Here is a 22,003-nt window from a genome sequence, read left to right as displayed (position 1 = left end):
AAGAACTAACTACAGACAGCAAATATGTACATGAAAAGATGCTCAATATCCTTAATCATTAGGAAAATGCAAATTAAAACCACAATGAGATATTACCTCACACCTGTAGAATGGCTATTATCAAAAATACAAGAAATAACAAGTGTTGGTGAGGATGTGGATAAAAGGAGACCCTTGTGTATCATTCCTGGGAATATAAATTGATGCAGCCACTATGGAAGACAGCATGGAGTTTCCTCAAAAATATTAAAAACAGATCCACCATATGACCCAGCAATTCCACTTCTGGGTATTTACCAAAAGAAAATGAAAATACTGACTTGAAAAGATACATGCAGCACCGTGTTTACCGTAGCATTACTTACAAAACCAAGATATGGAAGCAACCTAGGTGTCCATCAACAGTGAGCAGATAAAGAAAATGCGGTGTGTGTATATATAAATATATATATATATATATATTTATATATACACACACACATACAGTGGAATATTCTTCAGGCATAAAAAGAAGGAAACCTTGTCATTTGTGTCAACACGGGTGGACCTTGAGGGCATTTCACTAAGTAAAATAAGTCAGACAGAGAAAGACAAATACCATATGATCTCACTTATATGTGAAATCTAAAACAAAAACAAACAAAAAAGAAAAGAACAATGAACAAAAAAAAAGCTAATGGATACAGAGCACAGACTGGTAGCTGCCAGAGGCAGCGGAAGGGGGATGCAAAATGAGAGAAGAGTGTTCAAAAGTACAAACTCCCAGCTATAAAGTTAGTAAGTCCCAGGAATGTAAGCATATGGACTATAGTTAGTAATACTGTATTATATTTTTTAAGTTGCTAAGAGAGTAGATCTTACAGGTTTTCATCACAAGAAAAAAAAACTTTGTAGCAATGTGTAGTGATGGACATTAACTACACTTATTGTGGTGATTATTTTGCAATACATACAAATACTGAATTATTATGTTTTACATCTGATACTCATATAATGTTATGTGTCAATTATATCAAAATAAAAATAAACAAATAGCAAAAGATTTGAACGGACGTTTCATAAAGGAAGACATACAAAGGGCCATCAAGAAAGATAGACAAATGGCAACAAAAAATGAAAAGCTGCTTCACATCATTACATCACCTTTGATTATGAAAGTACAATGAGATACTATAATCACTAAAATGGCTAAAATTATAAGAATGACAACATTAAATGTTGATGAAGATGTGGAGAAACAGGTGCTCTCACACATTACTGGTAATTCTGTACATCACAGACTCAACTTTGGAAAAGTTCATCAGTTTCTAATAAGCTATGATCTAGCAATATCAATATTAGGTATTTTTCCAAGAGAATGTCTACATAAAATCTTTTTTGATACACTTTATTCAGAACAGGTCAAAACTAGACTCAACCCAAATATTTTATCAACAGTAGAATAGATTAAAAAATGTTTTATTCATACAGTTGAACACTACTCAGAAATTTTAAAAGAATGAAATACGGATTCATGCATCATTCACATATAGATGTCTCAAAAATATTTTGTTCAATAAAGGAAGCCAGACACAAATAATAGACATATTATGAATCCATTTATAAAAAGATCAAGGACAGGAAAACTAATCTGTTGGGCTAGAAATCAAAACAGTTGTTGCTGTAAAGGGGCCACAGAGAACTTTCTGGGGTCAGGGAAATTTTTTACACCTTGATTGTGATGGTGTTTATTTGAATACACACACACACATTTATTAAAACTCAGTATGTTGTGCATTTCTCTATGTAAACTTACCTCAAATATTCGAAAAGGCTAAAATTTTAAAACTCTGATACTAAAAAGAAATGAGCATTCACTGGAAGATTTTCCTAAGATTTATTCATAATTTAAATTTCTCTAATATCAAATCAACCTCCTCTTTTTATTGAGCTATTCTGTGTAGAGTTCAAGATAATAAAATATTTTACTTCTTAAATAAAAGTTTTAGCATTATATCACTTTCAAGGACAAATACTTATGAAAAATAACTTCCCAATCAGGTTTTAGATTTTGCCTTTTACTTACTATGTAAAGCACACACACACAAAATATTTGTGTAGAGCACAAAAAATATTTGAACTAGAATTGGTCTTACCATTTGTGAATCAGTTACTTAGCATTTGGACTACCTGAACTGATAGAAATTACTCTGTTTTGTTTTGAATTATCAGAAAAATTTTTTCACTTTATGTACCATAGACAGAATCTATAAAATTTATTGACTTTCATGAAAATAAAATATTTATATCATGTTCTATGGAAGGAACTTGGAAAGGTGCATATTACATATTTTTTAACAACTACGGCTGGAGAGTGTTCTAAATAAGACTTGGTGTAGGAATTGTGTAAACAAAGAACACTATGATTTCGATGGCTTGGTTGAAGATGCTGTGCACACACAGTGATTTCATTTGTTCAATAGAACTATTAGCATCAAAACAGAATGAGTTTTCAAATGTAAAACCTCTGTACTGATTGATTTTTAAAAATATTTATATGAACTCAAAACAGAGATTTTAAGATGTATTGTCAGTATGAAATTATCTGTGAGTAAAATAGATGTGGATAATGCTCGTGCTACAACTAATTCAAAAGTGGAAAAGGCAATCAACATTAATTGACTTTATTTAAACTAAATGGAAAAATGTCATGGTTTTTGATGACAGGCTGGCCATATTAAAATTCTTCTTACTGAAAAATGTCTGGTAGACTATATCATTTAAATGTTTTTAAATACATGACTGAACTGGTAAAGAAAGAAACAAACATCCTTGAGGTCAGAAGTAAAAAATGTGGAGTCTGAGGCTATCACAGAACCTCAGTGATTTCCACCACTTCTGTCTTAATGGTCTCACACAGCACAGAAGATAAATGCTAGGACTCGAACGAGGACCAGAGTTTGAGCAGAAACACCCACATCACATACAGACAAGCAATGGTAAGTTCCAAGGTGAAAATTCACATGTTAAACCACAAGTATTTGAACAAATCATTCATGGGATGAACAAAAGTGCTCCAAGTAAAAATTTTTTTTAATTTAGTATTTTTGCAATTCAATGTAGCACATGTTAAATAAAACAGAAAAATGACTAGAAATACAATTTACTAAAAACTGACTCCAGTAGCCATAGAAAGCTTAGAGAGATAAATTTCCAGAGGAGAAATAGAATAAACAACGTCACACACACACTTTACTAAGCCTAGACATTCTCACAACTAAATCTTCAAACACCAGTTAGCCCTAATGTTTTATAATTTGTTTCAAAATTTAGACAATGGAGAAAAACTTCAGATTTATATAATTAAGCACATATAGCATTAATACCTGCGCTTGATAAATACTTCAAAAATGAAACAGACAAATAGAAAGAAAACTACTAACCAGTCTCAGAAATATCACTGTAAAAATACTAAATAAAATATTAGTAACATAGACTGCAGCAGCACATTGAGAAATTCACAGAGCTAGACCATATGAGATTTTACTCTAGGAATGCAACAGTGCAAAGGTTATTCAATATTAGGATATCCATTAATATAGTTAGTCATTTTAATTGATATAAGGAGAAACATACAAAAGACAACTCCCACTCCTGATTTTCAAAAAACTCAATAATATAGGAATGTGTAGATATCTTATATGTGTCTATATAATGTTCCAAAAAAACTATAGAAGAGATAAAAATAGGTATAGAAATTAGAAGAAAGTAAAACTACTTCTATTTCTACAATAAAAGAATGGTGTACTTGAAAAATATGTGATAATAAACTATAAAACTGACTCAAGGCAAATAATTCCCAAAGTATTCATATGTATAATTACATATACAACAAAGCAGTATGTTTCATACACCTGAAAAAAACTAATTAGAAGATATAACAGAAATCTATTTTTGCACTAGCAATACTCCAAAAGAAATTAAAACACTTAGCAATAAAATTAGTAAAAATTGCACAAAACATATACAAGAGATGCAAGACTAGCCTCAAACAACTGAAAATAGAATTTTGGGGGGGATAAAATGTGTTATATTTTGAGTTTAGGAAATAGTCCACAAGACCACCCTCACTCAGATATCAAATTAAGAGGTCAAGGTTCCTCAAACCACCCTCAATTCTGACATCAGTTGCAAGTTTAGGGGTCCCCAAGACCACAGTCAGCTTTGATAATTCACTAGAAGGCCTCACAGTACTACTGAAAGCTGTTACACTGACCGTTAACCATGTGTTGTAGTGAAAGGACACGTTAAAATCAGCCAAGGGGAGATGTGTGGGGCCGACTCCGTATCAATTCCAAAAGCAGAGCTGACTGTCCACTCTCTGTGAAGTTATGAACATCAACTCTTCTGGAAACACTGTGTTACAATAGGCACGAAGTACTGCCAGCCAAGGAGACTCACCTGAGCTTCGGTCTCCATAGTTTTTACAGAGAATTAATTGGTCATGCAGACCTGGTTGGCTGTTCATGTGGCTGACCTCAGTTACTAGCCCCTCCAGAGACTAAGCCGCTATCTTGTAACCTAAAGATCCATTTTAAATCACATTGTTTAGACTATCTGGTGTGGCCAAAAGCCCCCACCTAGAGACACTTTTACCAGGTAGGACAGTCCATGAAATTAGAGAAATTCCTAGAAGCTAGGGGCAAAGGCCAGATCTCTCTTTAGCAAGGTTGAATTATTCAATATGCAATGAATGCTAGTTTCCCCTAAATATCCATTTTTTCTGGAATTATAAAATTTAATTTGAAATTCCATATTAAAAACTCTAAAAACTGTTAGCAAAACCATGAAAAATAAAAATAACCAGGATAGAGGATTACGATGATGTCAGGGATTTCTAACAAATATTGAAACATCCTCTGTAGTTGTGTTCTTTTATGCAATAGCCATTCAGCTATTTATTTACACAACTGGCTATTCAAACTAAAATGTAATTTAACAGAAAGTACATAAAATAAAAATCCAGTCTATCAGTCAGTCATAATAGCCGTATTGTAAGTGCCATCTATCTATCCATAGATAAAACAAATATTCCCATTTTTAACAATTTGTCATTCTGAGTAGAGTGTACGGGTGTCTACTGTAAAGTTCTGTAGGACCGAAAATTTTTAAATTGTTGTGGATCATTAAAAATGAAACAAGATTAAAAAATCTTATCTCCCCTTCTTACTTATTTATGCTTAATTTTCCCCCTACTGTTTCTCACAAACCAGCAAAATCATCCAAGAGTTATCCTGATTCTGGGGTTCTAGTGAATCCATGTATAGGAGGACCCCTCCATGTCTAGGAAGATGTGAATTGCATAAATGCAGTCTGCATTTTACTCTAATTCAGTTTCCATGCAGGATGACCTTATGGATCAGTCTGTCTAAGACGGTTTTTAGAGTAATTTCTGTAATAATTTTGCTAGTTTTAGAGTAATTTCTGTAATAATTTTGCTAGGTTAGCATATACCAAGTGAACTATTTTTAATTAACTCTGTAATTTGCCATAATAACTTTCAGATTATCAATGAGCTTGCTCTTTTAGTCCTCACAGTAACTTTCTTCACCATTTCCTATAACGGATTTTTTTTCAGATACCATTAAATTAGTTCAAAGTCTTTGCAATTTAGACTTATTCACATCATACATATTTTTATCATGTATAAACTTATACTTTCTATAACTGCAAAAGCAGAAATGCAGTCAGTACTAGACGAATTTCTATGGCCTTAATTATCACTATTCTTTTTCTTCAATATTACTTGGAAGTGTTTATCATTTATATTTAAGTCTGTGGCAGTTTGTACTTTGTCAATTTAGTTAAGCTTAAACTATGTTTTTCAGGTTTCCATGCCCTATATGTTCTAGATTAGAGTGGGCAAAAATAAGAACATGCTTGATAATTGGAAGCAGAAGTGAAGCAGATGCCATCACTCTTTGCAGGTCATTGGATTAGATGCTGTGACAGACAGAAAAAAAGTGGGCTCCATCTTGTTTTAGTAATCGTACTGCCAGCCACGCTGATCAACAGCAAATTAAAGCCCACCGTCAGATATTTGGCTGGAGACGTTTTAAAGCAAGAGTTACACAACTTGGACAATCTGCCCTAGCCTTTTTCCTTAATTTCTCTCATGTTCCCATTCCATTTGGTAGCTGGACTTCCCAGAAGCCCCTAAAATTCCTGACTTTTTGCCCATGTCAGTAATTTAGCAGTGCTGATTCGTGACTCTTCTTTGATCTCCCAAATCTCCCTTTCACATCCTTCCCTCTCTAGTCTCTCCCATAATTATGTAAAGTCTTATTCTCATTATTAATCCCTGATCCATATTCTCATACTATATTTTCTTCCTTGTTCAAAACCTCTTGATAGTCATTTTATAAATAATAATTGAACATTTCAGAGTCTTACACAGTGTTGGTTTGTAATATGCTGCACCATATAAAATAAGGCAATTGTTTTACTATTTTTGGTTTTAGTAAATTTCTTCAGAATATGATTATTCCCAATTGTGTGTGGAAATAATTATAAACATTTCCTTTCCATAAATTTAAGAAGTAAGTCAACAGTAAAATCGTGTAATTTAATGAACTTTCAAGTGCAATATGGATTTGGAAACTTATCTTTATAAGGCAAATAATTAGTTATGGACATTTCTCCTTGATAATCAGAAAAGGAATCCAAGTTCATTTTTCCAAAGCCTTAATGATTCCTTTTACTTTAGACAACTTAAACAAAAGAAAATCTTTTGTTGTTGTCTAATTCATTTTTTCTCCTTTGTGTACATTCCTTTGTGATTTTCAAGGTCATAGTTAATATACAATGAGCAATAACTTTATTTCACCAGGGGATATAATAAATGGTAGATTTACACTTAAAAGCAAAAGCTCTGTCTTTAATGTGGTGCGACTCAGCCCCCTTCTTTGTACTTCAATTCCCAGTTTTTTGCAGTTTCCTCTCCTATACAAGTATTCATTATCACAGGGAGGAAGTCTTGTCACATGCAGTGACAAACTGCTTCATTTATTTAAAATAAAGCCTTTGTATTTCACTCCATATGCTAATGCAAACACATCTTTAATGATTAGGAAAAGATAAAATCCTTACCTAGTAGGAGCAGAAATTTCTCAGTGTTCACAGGCTTATAAGCAAACCACATACCGAGTTGCCAATCTAGCTGCCTGAACAACAGCCCCCTTTTAATCAGTAAATCATTGTGCCAATAACAACATCAACAACAAAAGATATCAAAAACAAAAATCTTGTACTTTCACAAAGTTTATCCTGGAGGGAAGCCCACCATCCCACTGACTCAAAAGTTCAGACTTCAGAAATCAAAGAGAGTCCTATCCTATCTCTAAATTAAGGCCCAAGCCATGCAGCTCATGAATTTGCTAAATCGTGATTGTCAAATATACCTTTGGCACTGAATCTTGTCAAATGGTTGCTACTCAAATAACAACAACACAATCTGTTAATACAAAAAAGCTGTTTCGAGTTTCCGACTTACCGTGGTAAGAGAGAACACCACCTGCAAAGCTTTGGCAGTGTGTTAGAGGGGGAATATATAAATCAAGAAGTTGCAGTAATCACAATTAGTTTTGGGGTCCCTTTGCTTATAAGCTGCTTTCTTCAGCCTGAAATACATTACTTGAGATTTTTTTCCATATGATTATGGGAATAATGGCCTGCATATGCCAAGATATATTATAAAAGAGGTAAAGTCTTGCCTAGGTGTCCATCCACTTACCTTTCAATACCTTCTACTATATCCTTTGAGATCTTTGGCTTCTGAAGGTAACCAGACTGTTCTGTGTCTGTTCCAAAGGCCACACCAGATCTGGGTAGAAAAGGATAAAGTATCAAAGTTACCTTTTTTTATCAAACAAAAGTATCATTGCTTTAGAATGGTAGATAGTAGTTAAAGAGAATTCAGTAGTAGATGAATTCCTAATTGTCCTTTGGTATCTACCTGAAGAGCCATCTCCTCTGGGAGACCTTGGATCCTTCCCCTTGAATTAGGAATTCCTCCTATGTTCTCTCATGGGATTTGTTGTTACCTAGCATCAAATTTTATTTTTATAACCACAAGTGTATTTCTTCATATCTCTTACCAATCAGTTAGTCCTTAAAAGTGAAATATGCCTCATGAGGCTCAGTATCCACAGTGTCAAGAAATGTTTCTTGAAGAGATGAATGAAGTAATTTGTGCTGGTATGTGAAACACAAACCCTCTCCTGAGAAACTGATAATGAAAATACCTCTACCAATTGGAAAGGAGGAAGTTACATCCAAATGTTTCCAGATGGTTTTAGATTATTGGATTCATCTCAATGGGAGTGGAAAAAGCATGATCACATGTGAAATTTTTAGTCACTTATTATTTGAGAATCAGCAGAAAGACAAGATAGGATTTAAGGACAAGGGACTGATGAATCCAAAGGGGGAAAGGATTCCTGAATTTAAAATATCAAATTAGAAATAAGATTGATGGACTTTTTACAATAAAACCAAGACCTTTAAGGTGTTTCTCAAAGAGGAAAAAAAAAAAAAAAGACAACTTAGGTGTTTACAAATTAACCTCAAAAGTTAAATGGTACTGCATACAAGAGTTAGACCTTTATCACTGTTAGTCAAACAACGTTACAATCTCTTAGAGAACTATAAAACTACAAAGCAGCTTCATTAGAAAACCCTCTAGAACACTGGTATATACAGTTCTGCTCTGTGAACCATTACCAGCCAGCTACAAGGTGGGGAGCTTATGCCAGAAGGTAAATCACTTATATCTCTAAGATTACTATTTTGTTCGGCTGACATTTTCTTTCTAGCAAGACTTTCTTGATAAAGATTTACATTCTGGTACAAGCTCCTTTTCCCATTGGGAACCAAATTCCTTACAGACCAGCAGATCATATGGTAGATGTGAGAGTGTTTTCAACTGTCTTTTGCTTATTCCAAGTCTTAGTATACTTCTGAAAGTTTTCTTGTTTTTATTTGGAGACTGAATGTGAATAAAGAGCTTCATGAGACCTCAGACTACTTGATGGTGACTTGTAAGTAAAAGCAAACTAAAACTAAACTGTATCATATTTATTTTCCTTAATAATCATCCAGTTCCTCAAAAGAAATCTAAGAGTACTGTGGTGGACTGACTAGTTGTCTCCTAAAACATATGTCCATATCCCAATCCCCTAAAGTTAACTGTTAATTTTACCTTGTTTGTAAAAAGAGTCCTTGTAGATATAACTAAGGTAAGGATCTGAGATGAGGATATGGTAGGCCCTAAATCCAATGACAAGCAACCTTATAAGAGACACACAGAAGAGAAAACAGACACAGAAGAGAATGCAATGTGAAGACAGGCAGAGATTGGAGACTAGCCTCAAGTCAAGGAATCTGGTAACCACCAGAAGCTGAAAGAGGGAAGGGACAGATCTAACACTTCTGGATTTCAGACTTCTAGACTTCAGAAATGTGAGAGAATAAATTTTTTATTGTTTTTAAACTACAAAGCACGTGGTATTTTGTTACAGCAACCTCAGAAAACTAATAAACTAGTTTCACATATTTTGGGGAATTGAAGCTCTGTAAATCAACAGGAGAACTATTACCACTAACCATGTTCAGACAACTGCCCCCAGTAGTGTAACAGACATATTGTCTTTTGATTGATGTCTTATTAAGATCCCTTTAATAAACCTAAGTTTTACTTTTATAACTGGCTAATTTATCTTTTAGTTACATTAATTTGTGGCTGCTACTCAGAAAACATTTCCATTATTACTGATTTCTCATATGGAAATGAAATACTAAGAACCATCAGAATTGACCAGACTGAAATCTGATAAATTATCTTGGATCATATAAAGTTGCTATATTTTTTAGTTTGAAAATGGCTACACATTGGCATTTTCATATGGTTCAAATCTAGTGATCAGTAGGATTTATTCAGGGAAAAAAATAAAACATGGTCTTTAAATACTTGATAGTTTGATTATTATTCCTTTCTTTTAATGGATTTTGTCAAGACTTCAGTGGTTTAGAGTACAATCCTTCGACAGTGACAGTGTCTTCTATGAATAAATCATACACTTCACAACACACTACACAGAGGAGAAATAAAGCAACAGATAAAATAAGCTACAGAACCATTAGAGATGTCTGTTCTTGTTCATAAGTTCTCATCACTGGCTGATTTAATTTTCTCTTGGCCAAAATGGTCCTTATTCTGGTGATGTTCTGAAATAAAACCATAAACATTGATGCATGTTCAAACAAAAGTGAGGTCTGGTTCATTAAAAAGTGTTTACCAGCTGACAACATACACTCAGCTGGTTGTTTTTATATGTGATTCAGAGGCAAGATATAAACATGAATCATAGAAGGAAAACAACTTGAGATAGTTATCTTCTGGAATACCAAAACACTGCCATCCACAGGCCATTTGCAAAGATTTTTCTGCCTATTACATACAGCTCAAATAGAGCTTTCTTTTATCTCAAATTTTAGCAATTCTACCTACTAAGGAAATCCCCATTTTTTAAATAAAAAACTTATACCATAATAAAGCGGTGTTTGGGAATCTGAAAGATACCAAAATTTTTGCAGCTAAACTGTTTCACACATTGCACTGTTCTGTAATGTAATTACAAACTTTCCCAAACTTACTTAACTATGGAATTCATGTCCCAAAATACAGCTTAATTAGTCTGATATCCCACTTTGGATAGTAACTATAATATCATATTGAAGGAGGTATATCTAGAAAATTAAGTGGATAATTATGTTTTTTAAAAAAATCATACCAGCATGCAGAAGATAGCAAATAATAGTTAATAGATGAATAGCCTCTTCCCAGATAGGAATATAAAATCAGTGGTCAAACACGGCAAGGCAAGTTGCAAAATGAATGGAAACTATAGTACCATAAACTATTACTTGGATTTTATGGTGATCTCAATGAGTTTCTATACACTCATTAACTGGAATTGTTTATTATTGGTTTCTAACTTTTTTGAAATTCAACTCCCATTCAGTTTAATTGTATGAGACAATTAATCAGAAATTGTCATGTCTAAAAATAAATGCTGACATATCTAATTGAAAAATAGAAAGCAATGTGTTATTTCCAGACAAAAAGAAAATATTTTCCTTGCAAACTCTAAAAGCCAAGAAAAAGAAATCGACGTATTATCTTCCCTTGTTACTTACCATGGTACTTCATCTGTAATACTTTGACACTTTTTTTCAATTACCATGGATGGATATCTATGTACATGTTATATCTCCCTTACTAGATTATAAGGCCCTTCAGATTTTAAAAAATTGTGTCTATATATGTTTAAATGCACATACATTTCAATTTTAAAAATAAAATATGCTTAAATACAGAGATGGGGATAAATAATACTCGTATCACACTATCTGAAAAAATTGCTGCTAAAATTTTGCTATGTAACTTATCTACCCTTTATATATATTTCTTCTATAAAAATAAAATGCTATACATGCTATTTTTATATCACTCAGGTATCATCTTCCCTAGAAAACAGTGTTAATGTGTTGTAAGTCTTTACTGCTTTGTTCCTTCTATGAACTGCTGTTTAATAATTAAGATCACGCACTGATTTTTAAGAATATATTTAACCCCAAAACATCATCCATTGGTTATATAAGGAAGATGATATGTAGACAAAAATTCTTCTGGCCCTAGGCAGTATTTTAGACTTTCCCAATTAAAACAACAAAGCATGCAGAAAATCACTGCTCTGCCTTTAAATTAAAATGCTTTTATAGAAATAGATAAAAAGTGTTTCCTAATCTTAAGGGTAAAGTATCCCCTCAAAAACTTCTTTTGTTTGTTTAAAGATCTAGAATGTCCTCAAACATCATAAAATATTCTATCTGATTAGTAAAACAAATAGTGAGAATGAGAAATACCTTCCTATTACCAGGAAAGGAATTGCAGAGAAGCAGTCTGTGGTCCAGTTAGTAGAATTACCCAAAAATAAAACCAGGAACTCACACTCAGCTGCCTGAGCAACAAGAAAACTGTGACTAAAGACTCCTCTTTTCTCAGTGAGAGGGACTACATAGGTCAACTTCAGATGGGACTGGGGCTTCCCTTTCATTGACAGAAGTAGAACAAAATGTCATGATTCTCCAAATCCCAGGTTCTGGGTAGCTGCCTTTCCAGATAATTCAAGTGTCTAATCCCCCAAATCCACATGCCTACTGCCAAGCATCCTGTATATTCCCCAAGGATAAGGCTGCTTTTTCGCATATGTCTTATAAAACGGACTGGCAGAAAAGCAATATCCCTTACTGGAGGACATAGCTACATTGCAGGGCCAGCTCATCCCAGGGTTGCTTATTACAGACACAAACAAAGCTTGGTTTCAGTCAGAATACATGGTAGCTCTGTCATTTATCCAGTGTTCAGTGCCGAAAGAACACAACTCTAAGCCTAATAATTGTATCTCATGATTGTTTAGGTGCCAAATGCTGCTTCCCTGTCTTGTCCTCTGTCCTTGGACCAAAGGCAACTTGTTCAAATACCTATGAGTTTGATAGAGCAAACTTCTCCAGAGCAGCAAAAGAGTAATCCATGCTAAAAAGTTTCAGGGTAAAAGATTTAATAGATTTAAAAGAGGAATGGAATGTTGAAGGAATTCAATGTATGCAGTTTAAAGCTTTATCCAATTATTTAATCATTTTCATCTCAATTATTCAGATTAAGTATTTTATGTTTATGTTTCTTAATCTTGAAAGTAAAATCCAGGTGCTAATATGCAAGTTTCTATTGTCTAAGACAAAGGCCAACATGTGCTTTATTCCCACACAGGAAACCATACTTACAAATAAAGATAAGCAATCATATTTGTTGTTTATAAAAATCTTAATATATTCATTTAAACTACTGAAAGTACTTCTCAAAAATGTCTCTAACACTATCCTTAAATATCAAGCACAGCACCTTGAAAAAGTCCATGCATCAGCACGTCTGCTGCCACTTAACCTCCTTATTCTCCAGGCAGTCCAATTCCCCAGCATATTTGTTATTGGGATTATGAAGTGTCATGTTCTCTAACTATGTCAGCTGAGTCAATCATTTAGATATTTTAAATGTATAAATGGCAATTTATATGATGCGTAATTTCAAACCTGTTCTTAGAACTCTGTGATAAAATCAGTATCTAGTGGAAGTTTTGGAAAGAGTTGATGCTTAAACATAAACAACATGGTTTAAGTAATGCATAATACAATGATTACCTGTGCGTATGGTTCTTTGTGTATATAAAAACACAACTAGTTGTTTGTATGTGGATTTTTGTATCCTGTGACTTTCTTGAATCTATTAGTTCTAAAAAACTTTTGTAAAAATCTTTAGGGTTTTCTACATATAAGATTCATCTCTGAACAAAGATATTTTAACTTCTTCCTCTCCATTTTGGATGCATTTTACAGCCGTTCTTCAGTACACACAAGGGATTGGTTCCAGGATTCCCCTTGGATAACAAAATCCATGGATGCTCAAGACCCTTATGTAAAATGGGATAGTACAGTTGGCTCTCTGTATCCACAGGTTCTGCATCCATGGATTCAACCAATCACAGATTGAAATTTGATTAGTGGTTTTGTAAATCCACAGATGCAGAACCTGCAAACAGGAAGGACTGATGGTATATTTATTGATAAAAGTCCATTTATAAATGGATCTGAGCAGTTTAAACCCAGGCTGTCAAAGGTCAACTATATTTTTTTCTTGCCTAATGGCTCTCAATAAAACTCCGTGTGCCATGTTAAATAGAGGTGGAAAGAGTGGACATCCTTACCTTGTTCCCAATCTTAGAATTAAAGCTTTAAGTTTTTCACTGTTGAGAATAATGTTGCCTGTGGGCTTTTCATATATGGTCTTTATTATGTGCAAGTAATTTTCTTCTATTCTTACTTTATGGATCTTTATTTTTTAATCATGAAAGGTTATTGAATTCTGTCAAATGTTTTTCAGCATTAATTGAGCTTATGTGAGTTCTGACTTAAATTTTGGACTAGTACAGCGATTTTTTTCATATGTTGAACCCTCTTTGCATTCCAAGGATAAATCTCACTTGATCATGGTGTACAGTCTTTTTAATGTGCTATTGAATTCAGTCTGCTCTTATTTTGTTGAGAATTTTGGCATATATATTCATCAGGGATATTGTAGTTTTGTTTTTTTTTCCCTTAGAGTAGCTTTATCTGGTTTTGGTAACAGGGTGGTGGTGGCCTCATAAAATGAGTTTGGAAGACTGAGAAGGATTGGTGCTATTTCTTTAAATGTTTTGTAAAATTCTCCAGTTAAGGCATCAGGTCTGGGAATTTGTTTGCTAGACTTTTTATTACTGATTTAATCTCTTTACTATTTACTCAGATCTATTCAGGCTTTTATTTCTTCTTGATTAAATCTTAATAGGTTATATATTGCTAGAAATTTATTCAATTCTTCTAAGTTACCCAATTTCTTGGTGTGTAAGTTCATAGTAGTGTCTTGTGATTCTTTTTTTTCACCCTGTGATATTACTTGTAATGTTTCCTCTTTCATTTCTGGTTGTTGTTTTTGGAATATTCTCTGTTTTCTCTTAACCAGTCTTGTGAAATACTTGTCAATTTTGTTGACATCTTTTTAAAAACTCTTTATATTGTTGGTTTTTTCTCTTTGTTTTTTTCTGTTCTCTATTTCATTTCCTTCTGCTCTAATCATTATAATTGTATTCCTTCTGATGAGCTTAGTTTGTTCTTTATCTAGTTGCTTGTGATTTCTAGTTTCTCTTGTGATTTCCTCTTTGATCCTTTGGTTGTTTCTGTGTTTTTAATTCCACACATTTGTGAATTTTCCAGTTTTCCTTCTGGTGTTACTTCCTAGTTTCATGCCATGGTCAGAAAAAAACTTGGTATGATTTTAATATTCTTACATTTCTTAAGACTTGGTTTTTACATAACATGTGATCTATCCTGAAAAGTATTTTCTGTGCACTTAAGGAGAATATGTATTCTTCTGTTTTAGGGTGGAATGTTCTGTATCTGTGTTAGTCCAATTGATCTACACTGTTGTTCAAGTGCCCTGTTTCCTAATTGAACTTATAACTGGTTTTACTATCCATTATTGAAAGTGAGGTATTGAAATCTACTATTATTGTGTTATTCTCTATTTATCTCTTCGGTTCTGTCAATGTCTTTATCATTTGTTTGGGTGCTCTGATGTTAGGTGCATATATATTTATAATTTTACATCTTCCTGTTGAATTATTCTTTTTATTATCATATAATGTACTTTTTCTTTGACAGTTTTTGACTTAAAGTCTATTTTGTATGATATAAATATGGTCGCTCCTGCTTTCTTTTCCATCCTTTCAATTTTATTTTGTATGTGTCATCTTATCTAAAATGAGTCTCCTGTAGATAGTATATAGTTCGATATTAGTTTTTTATCTACTCAGCCACTGTACGTCTTTTGATTAAGGAACTTAATCCATATACATTTAAGATAATTACTAATGAGACAGAGCTTGCTATTGCCATTTTGTGGACTGTTTTCTGTATTGTTTACTAACTGTTTGCTCTTCTGTTTGTTTACCATTTTCCTGATATTCTTTAGTGATCTACATTCTCTGGTAGGTCACTGAGCTTTTTTAGATGATTATTTTGAATTCTTTGTCAGATAATTCATACATTTCTTCAGAGGTGATTTCTGGATATTTATTTTGTTCCTATATTTGGGCCATGTTTCCCTGTTTAGTCAAATGCATTGTTAATTTTGCTGGTATTGTGTCATTTGAAAAACAGCAAACTTTTGCTATATTTATATACCGGCTTATATAAGAGAAACCTTCACCAATTAGCCTGGCTAGAGATTCAAGGGCTCTCTTAAACGTTTCTTGGGAATGCATCATCTCTGGGTCTGTCCATATAATTTCTTTCTCAACTAGAGAGGTTTGTCAGTTTCTTTTTAGAAGCCTGTAATCTCTTGCTCTCTCTGGTGTTTGTCTGTGGCACTACAGGTTCTCTGATGCTGCAACAAGCTGCAGAGCTCTCTTTTATGTTTCCTCTGGGCATCCAAAGGATGCAAGTTTTCCATCAATGCCCTGAATTAGATGAGACAGAAACCAGTCTCTCAGACAGCCCCTTGAAAAGCTGGAATGTTGGACATATTTTCACGTTTCTTTTTCTCTCTAAGGGAACAGCCAGCAGTCAGGCATTTTCTCCCCATTATTCTGATCTTTGCTGGCTTGGGGAGAGGGTTACCATGGGTAAAATGTAACAGTTCTTCCTACCATTTCAATGTGGCTGCTCTTGTCTGGGGTACTGTGACTTTTTAACTGATGTCTGGAACTCATAAATTCTTTTTAGATGGCATATTGTTATTAGGTTGGCGTCTCTCTGGAGAATAAGGTCTGGGAATTCCTTTTCTCCCTTCTTGCTGATGTTACCACCTCCACTGAAAGAACTTCAATATGCATAATCAAAATGTGGATAATACTTTACTCCCTAATAGGAAACACTGAATGAGACCAAGCAGCCTATGTTGCCTAGCATGGAGCCACAAAGAGAGGTATAGCGACCTCAGTGGCTGTGGGGTAATAGATCAGCTGAAGTTCAATTTTCTTTGACACTTTTTAAAATTGTCCTATGAGATAACAGATTATATATTCTTGGTTCCTGGAACATCACTCCTAAAGCTTTTGTAATTTCCTAAGTGATAAGAACACTAGGAGCAATTTCTTTTTTCTTTTTTTAGTATTTGGTTTTTGAGGCCAGTTCCTCACACAGAGTTTATAAATCTCTTGGAATTTCTTGGATGGGAACAATGTCTTTTGTTCTAATGAGGTGTCTTGGTGGGCTCCTGGGTGCAGGCTGTTCACTGGAAAGACCAAGCCATAATTAGCTTGGAATTTTCAACCCCATTCCCTTTTTTCCTGAAAGGAGAAAGGGACTAGAAATGGAGTTAATGATCAATCATGCCTATGTGATGAAGCTCCCACAAAAATCCAGAAAGTACAGGGTTCAGAGCGCTTCCAGGTTGGTATATGCATAAAGGTGCTGGGAAAGTGGCCTGCCTGGAGAACACGGAAGCTCAGCATCCTTTTCAAAATACCTTGCCCTATGAATCTCCTCCATCTAGTTGTTCACCTTATCCATCATAACATTTCATAATAAACTGGCCAACAGTAAACTATTTTCCTAAGTTCTATAGCTATATAAACAAATTAACTGAATCCAAGGAGTGGGGGTCATGGTAATCTCCAATTTACAGCTGGTCAGAAGCACAGGTAACAACCTGGATTTCTGACTGGTATCTGAAGTTGGTGGAGGGTGATCTTGTGGGACTGAGCCCTTAACCTCTGGAATCTGCTGCTATCTCCTGGCAGATAGTGTCAGAACTGAGTTAAATTGTAGGATACCCAGCTGGTATCCTACAATTACTTGGTGTGGGAAAAAATAACCACATATCTGGTGTCAGAAGTGCTGTGAGTGTGGTAGCAGTGTGAAAGTTAAAAGAGAAACACAAAGAATCGAAATTGTGTTTTTTCTACACACATCTTCAGGCAAAAACCACCACTTTTCTGACCTGAGGAGTAAAATTCCATAAATGTGGTTGTCACTCTTACAGATTCTAAAAAATGAAATCCAACAGATATCTAAATCATTAGAATTTCTTAACTTCAAGTCCACAAAGACTTTTTATATGGACATAAACTGAATATTTATTTCTTTATTAGAGTAATTTTAATTAACTCAATGAGCAAACATTCAGTCAGCATTTACTGGGTGGCAGACACTATTCCTAGTACAGAATAAATAATGGTAGCAATGTATTGACAGACTGCTAGATAAATAGATTTAAAATATATTTAATTATTTTATGTACACAGAACTCTTCCTGGCAATTTATATGTTACATATCCCTTTTAATTTAATCAGGAACACTCCCCTTTGATTAGTTCTATTATTATCTGTGTTTTATAAATGAGGAAGTGAAGCATCAGAATGAAGTACAAAGAAGAAAATGATAAAGCCTTCACCCTCACAGATCTCACAGTGTAGCAGCAAAATGTACCAGAGGCTTTAATGGTCTTACCATAGCCTGAGAAGGCCTAGGGAAGGCTTCACAGAGGATGTGATGGGTAACAGCATTTCAGCATTTGTAATATAAAATTTCTGAGAAGATGAGGTGGGATCGGAGGGTGAGTTGAGGATGGATAAAGGATGGAAATGTATAGAGTGGTAGCATTCCAAGAAAGAAAATTAATTGCCATATAAAGAGAGGATAGACTAGTGGCTGATGTTACCAAGAAAACACCAATCACCTTGGTCTTCAAAAAAATTTTTTTAACTCAATGCTAGTTCAGCATCCAAAGAATCCATTTATCTTTTGTCTAATTTTCTAGTCCATGAACCTTCAGTTCACTGAAAGTCTCCAAAACAACCCTCATATAGTACACAGCCTCAGGCTTTCATAAATGTTTGGGTGGCAAATAGGGTTGTACCATTGTCCCACATCATTTACAAGTTAAATCGCATCTCTTATCCTAAAAGTGCTAATAAACCTCATACAGGAACTTCTCCACTGTCCCTTCCAATCAGGATCCTGTCCTTCAGACTTTGTTGGGGTTAGAATTTTGTTAATTTTTAAGCAGAATAGTTTTGCCAATTCTTTATGTTGTTATCTTCTCATATTGCTTAACGAACATTGATTTATAAATCTCTCTTTTCCCATGGGAGATCAAACATTTTTTGGACACATTTATGTTTCTCTGAAGAGTTTAGAAAATGTTGGGTCAGATGAATGGTGGTATAGTTCCCTGAAAAGAGCTTTGAGAGAGCAGTGTAGTAATTTACTTTAGGACATAAGAAAATTGAGTTATATAGGAGCAACAAGATCAAAATGTCCTGTAGTTGGAAGGATCTACAGCCCAGAAATAGGCCTAAGTTTGATACAAATATAAATTTAGACAGAGGGCCATGTTTGAACAAGATAAGATATACTTATCTTTTCCTCTTTTTTTTTTAAACAAACCTTTTTTTTTTTTAGGTTTATTAATTTATTTACTTATTTATTTAATGGAGGTACTGGGTATTGAACCCAAGACCCTGTATATGCTAATAAGCATATGCTTTAACACTGAGCTATACCCTACCTTCATATCTTTCCTCCTTTTAAACATAACTTTTACATTCTTTTGCTATTTTCCTTTTACCATATTTACATTTTATGTAATGTACATTTTTATAATTTCCCCTTTTATCATAAGAATTTGAAACTTCATTGCAAGAAACTTTGAACACAGCCGAACAGATGAAACTGGATGTTTTTGGCTCACTAATTACCCATATAAATCCTTTCACTTCTCCAAATCAAACACTGCTCTCCACCTAGTTCTAACTTTAGTTCTTCACTTTAGCCTTCTCAGCTAGTCAACTCAATGGATTAAAGACCAAAACTGACACTTAAAAATTTTTTTTTAATTGAAGTATAGTTGGTTTACAATGTTGTGTTAATCTCTAGTGTACAGCATAGTGATTCAGTTATACATACATATATACATATATTTTCATTTTCATATTCTTTTTCATCATAGGCTAGTACAAGGTATTGAATCTAGTTCCCTGTGCTATACAATAGGTCTCTGCTGCCAAAACTGATATTGAGTCATATATAGGTTTTTAGGGGTCAGAATTGACTGCGCCAACTACTCCATAAAGATTTTTCAGGCTAAAATTTTGTCTTCTACAGTTATTAGTTCCTTGAAAAATCCTTGTGAAGACATTTAAATAGATTCAAAGATGATTATAATTCATGTGGACTTTTAAAGAATTACTTTCTCCTTAATTTTGCAATATGAGAGTAGAATCAGTGGGATAGTTAGACATTTGATGAACCACTGAAGTAGGGTAAATTAGCAAACATTTAATCACACGAACAAGACTGATAAATCAATCTATTTTTGCATACAAAATGATAAAAATTTACACTGTGTTCCATAGAATATTTAATTATAATTAGGTATGTTAATTAAATCCTAATGCTTTTTCAAATATTATAATATTTAATGTACTAGGTGTGAATCAACAAAATGAATCATAAAATTAATTTAAAATTACATGAGCAATAAATGCATCATTTGTATTATTACTAAAATCAAAGAAGTTTTGGCTATTCATAACTGTTTTAGTTAATTAGATAATTAGCATAACTAGAAATTCAATTTTAAATAAAACTTCAGGGAATGGCAATCCAAATGTGTGCTATGGATGTTTTACATTTTCTTAAGAAGAAAATCTTTCAAGAGTGAATATTTTTCTAAAACTAGATTTTTATTCATAAATTTTTTCCATAATTTTTTCATAAATGATACATTAGGCTAATATTCTTCAATAACTGTCCTGCTGCATATCAAGCAAGGATTAAAAATCAGGAATAACACAAACTTACAAAATAAGTGGTTGCTCACTTCTAGAAATCAATGTGTGTAAAGTACCTATTGCTTAGACTGAAATACTAAATATTCCCCAAACTTCTAAAAATATTTTAAAATTTTCCTTTAAAAGAATGTATTTTAGTTAAACTGAATTTAGAGTTTCATGTTAAAATCTGCCTCTGTGAAGACCCAATCTGCTGTCTCCTTAAGACATTATTATTATCTTCTCAGATAAGCTTTTATTTATTTATTTTTTGTTAATGACAAGCATATTTTCCTGAGAATCTTTTACCTTTGGTGACAAGTTTTCAATCTAAAATGTAATTGCCAGATCTGAATACAGATTTCCAATAAGCAAGGATTTGACAAGCCCTCACATCCTGAACTTTAGACTGAAACTATTTTTATACTTCAGTGTTACCTATGTACAGCAGTGTTTAGTTACAATGTAATAATAAAAATACAAAAAGTATACTCAATAACTAACAAAGGAGATAAACTGTGGAAATATTTTCAGAGCCCAGTTAACAGTAACAACTAAATTTTTCTGCCACATCTCTTCTCTAAATTGAAAATAACCTAGGACTCACAGAGATCACTCAATTATAATTTTATCCAGATTTAGCTCCAGGATCCCGGGTAGAAGTTATGATTTAGTATGTCTATTGTTTGACACTCATTGAAACAACTATGGGAAAAAATACTAGATAGACTTGAGGTATATAGTGGTGAACAAGATACACATTCCTTTTCTTCAAGAAACTCAACAATCTGGATGGGGATTCTGGTAAGCAAACGGGTGACTACAATGTGGTGTGATAAATGCTCTGCTGGCTGTAATTTCAGGATATTATGTGAGCACACAGTGGGATACCAAATTCAGTCCGATGTCGGCAGATAAGGCATTTCACTGGCAATGATCCCTTAGTTGTGACCCACAGAACAGGGATGTGTTAGCCAAGTGAAGAGAAGAATCACGGTAGAACAGTACAAAGCCATACACCTAACATGGGGGCATGGTGATTTCTGAAAAAATAAGTTAACTCAGTATCATTGAAAACTAATTTGAAGTAGATAATAAATGAAATGGGACTGGAGAGCTAAGAAGAGGTTTTTATTTCATTTTAAGCTCAATGAAAAGATTCCAAAGATGCTGTAATGCATCCGAGGCTTTAAAAAAGATTACCAGGGCTGCCATATGGAAAATGTATTTGAGAACATGAAAATCAAGTGTAGAGACTTTTCCTTGGTTAAATCTAAGAGAAGGAAAAAAGACAGCTATAAAAAACTGAAGACAACTGAGGAAATTTGAATATGGACTATACACTGGATTATAGTATTCTCTCAATGTTAAATCCTCAGAGAATGAGCTTTGCATTGTGGTTATGTAAGAGGATGTCCTAGTTCTTAAAAATAAATGATCCACTATTTAGGGGAGAACTGTCATTAAATCTGCAACTAAATCCCAAATAATTCAGGAGAGAAGGGTGGAAGGTGGGGAGGGGAGGGAGAGAGAGAGA

The 22,003-nt window shown here is 33.7% G+C and overlaps 1 long non-coding RNA gene across 1 annotated transcript in view; it reads right to left on the bottom strand.

Annotated features, from left to right (window-relative positions):
• The window catches only part of LOC116664261, a 299,718-nt gene that overhangs the window by 188,930 nt on the left and 88,785 nt on the right, over positions 1 to 22,003 (bottom strand). The window contains exon 2 of the long non-coding RNA XR_004320682.1: positions 7,772 to 7,861. This is a non-coding gene — a long non-coding RNA (uncharacterized LOC116664261). The remainder of the gene's footprint in view (positions 1 to 7,771; positions 7,862 to 22,003) is intronic.

The sequence above is a fragment of the Camelus ferus genome, chromosome 6 (assembly GCF_009834535.1).
Source record: "Camelus ferus isolate YT-003-E chromosome 6, BCGSAC_Cfer_1.0, whole genome shotgun sequence".
Lineage (NCBI taxonomy): Eukaryota > Metazoa > Chordata > Mammalia > Artiodactyla > Camelidae > Camelus > Camelus ferus.
This window is presented reverse-complemented; position numbering and strand designations above follow the sequence as displayed.